This window comes from Schistocerca piceifrons, chromosome 5 (assembly GCF_021461385.2).
Source record: "Schistocerca piceifrons isolate TAMUIC-IGC-003096 chromosome 5, iqSchPice1.1, whole genome shotgun sequence".
Classification (NCBI taxonomy): domain Eukaryota; kingdom Metazoa; phylum Arthropoda; class Insecta; order Orthoptera; family Acrididae; genus Schistocerca; species Schistocerca piceifrons.
In genome coordinates this window covers 636,844,693-636,847,338 of record NC_060142.1, presented here as the reverse complement: position 1 = coordinate 636,847,338, position 2,646 = coordinate 636,844,693, and the positions used below count along the sequence as shown (strand labels likewise).

General features: G+C 41.8%; 1 non-coding gene across 1 annotated transcript; it reads left to right on the top strand.

Annotated features, from left to right (window-relative positions):
- Nucleotides 1-580: 580 nt before the first annotated feature.
- Trnat-ugu lies at nt 581-655 on the top strand. The gene has a single exon. It is a non-coding gene; the product is annotated as a tRNA-Thr (tRNA).
- Nucleotides 656-2,646: the final 1,991 nt, after the last annotated feature.

The window sequence follows — 2,646 nt, the reverse complement described above, 5'->3', positions numbered from 1 at the left end:
ATGAAACTTATCACTCTGTAGCGCAGTGTGCACTGAACTGTGTGCCGGGACTTTGGCCTTTCGCGAAAAGTGCTCTACCGACTGGGCTACCCAGGCAAGACTCACAGCCCGTCCTCACAGCTTCAATTCCGCCAGCACCTCGTCTCCTACATTCCAAACTTTACAAAAGCTCTCCTGCGAAACTTGCAGAACTAGCACTCCTGGAAGACAGAATATTGCAGAGACATGGCTTTGCCACAGCCTGGGGGATGTTTCCAGAATGAAATTTTCACTCTGCAGTGAAATGGTCCCGAGTTAGAGTCCCGGTCCGGCACACAGTTTTAATCTGCCAGGAAGTTTCATATCAGCGCACTCTCCACTGCAGAATGAAAATTTCACAGAGGATAGTGCGACTGCATGGATTTATCCGTTGCACACGTATTGCCCGAACTCTTACGGTACTCAGTAAGATTGTCTGCCGCGAGTAATGAGTGTAATGGGTAGGGGCACTACGAATCTAGTGTGTGGACATTAAGCTGGGAATGTGGGTCTCACGGGGAGCGTGCAAGGGATAAATACCTGCAGTCGCACCATCCTCTGTGCCCTCGGTGGCTCAGCTGGATAGAGCGTCTGCTCTGTAAGCAGGAGATCCCGGGTTCGAGTCCTGGTCGGGGCACACGTTTCCAACTATCCCCGTTGATGTATATCAACGCCTGTCGACAGCTTAGGGTGATGATTTAATTATCACTTTTCTCAATAGTGTCATTAGATGCTGACTGATCAACGATAACCACGCGTCTTGTGTTTATTCTGGTAGGCGGTTTCTACGTGGGTAGTTTTCATAGCTCTCATAAATTTGGCTGGTAATGTTCCTGTGCGAAGAATTTAGTTAAAAATGCGAACCAGCCACTCTCACGTTTTAAGTCCTCTATGCACCAAAAATTCACAGTAGTGTCCATCTGCATCTGGAACATTTCTACATTTCATGTGATTAAGGGCTGACTCCAGTGATCACAAATCGAGAAGAGAATTCTGGGTTATGTTGTAGAGATTTATTGATTTCAGTAAGTTCTTTCTTTACTTGCCAAACATCTACTTTATTAACTGGAGCCTTGGAAACTCTGACTAGCCGAATAGCGACTGTGTCGTATGAGATCATTGGATCATGGGAACGGTCTTCAGCCTGCATCTGGATGAAGGTCCAAGCTTTTATGTTGGGATGTGTGAAGCCAAGGTCCGTGGCCCTTCAGCAATTTTTCTCTTCTTTAGATAACCTTGTAGGCAGGGCAACCATAGGTATTGGTAGTCATCTTGGGTATTAATGAACATCTTCAGCTATATTTAGTCCTTTATTGTTCGATCACTGTAGATTTCGTGGCACTAAATGCCATGTCTTCAGGTGAACATCCGTATAACAATAAACCCAGAAGGAATATCATCCTTTGGACGTCAACTGATATGATAAATTTTCTAAATTTTTTTGAAGATTTTACAACATCTGTAAAAAATATTAAAACTTTTATATGAGAATATTGAAATATTTGTAATCACATAACTAAAACATTATAATTAAAAAGTTTGTAACTTCGTACCCAGCATTTGTTGTCAGTCAGAAAAAACATGGCAAAAAGGCGGTGTGTCATAGAATAAAACATCTGGTTTACAATGTGGTGGCTGGGTTCTAAACAAATTATACTGTAGTGATCCATTCGTAAGGTAATAACAAATGAAAAAAAACTATAAAGACCTAATTTTTGGTGAGAATGAAAAAAACAAGAACTGGTTCCCACAAAAAGCAGGAACGTTCTACCTGGACCAAGCCCGTCAAGTAACCAGCTATCGAAGAAAAGTAGAACCTGGAACCGCACTTACCGCTTCTCCGATCTATACGTAATCACGAACAGCAGCCGCGGCCCCCTGCTGTGTCATACTGAAGGCAAGAAAGTAAACAGCTTGCCTGTGGATGGCTTGCGCATGCGCTGATGATGTGCAGGCTCGAACGAATGGTCGGTGGTCTTTTGGGGGATGTACGAAGGGTAAATGAGAACAAGGAATGTTGGGATAAATGTACAAAACCTTTTTTGGAAAACAGCTGTCGAATATAATAGTGACAGTTGACATATATTTTCGTTAATAACGCCCGTCAGTTATGCTAACTCTTGATCGTTTAATGACTGAAAGAGGAACATCAGATACATATATTACGGCAACGGAACAGATCTGTCGGCAGTGTCCGCTGAATACACATTAAAACTTTGAAAACTTTAAGGATTTAAAAATTCTAAAAATCACTGTTTCGTAAAAACGTGTGTAAAAAAACTCAGATTTTTACGGTTAAAAGGATTCAAGACTGTTGTGAATACTGATACTTATTAAGAGTAGATAAAACTTAAAAAAATTATAAAAACTTTTGATGCATACTTGGAAAGAAGATATGGAGAACCTAAGATAATAAGAGGGCATTTACAAGGATCCAAGGCTGTAGTGGATTTCGGTACACATTAAGAGTAGGTAAAACTTACGAAAACTTATGAAAAATTCTAATACATACTTGAATGGATCATATGGATAACCTAAGATGATAAGAGAGCGTCCATAGGAGGTGGTGACGTGAGGTGAGGGGGGTGGGGGCGGGGAGGTGAGGCGAATGGTAAATGGAAGGGCCCA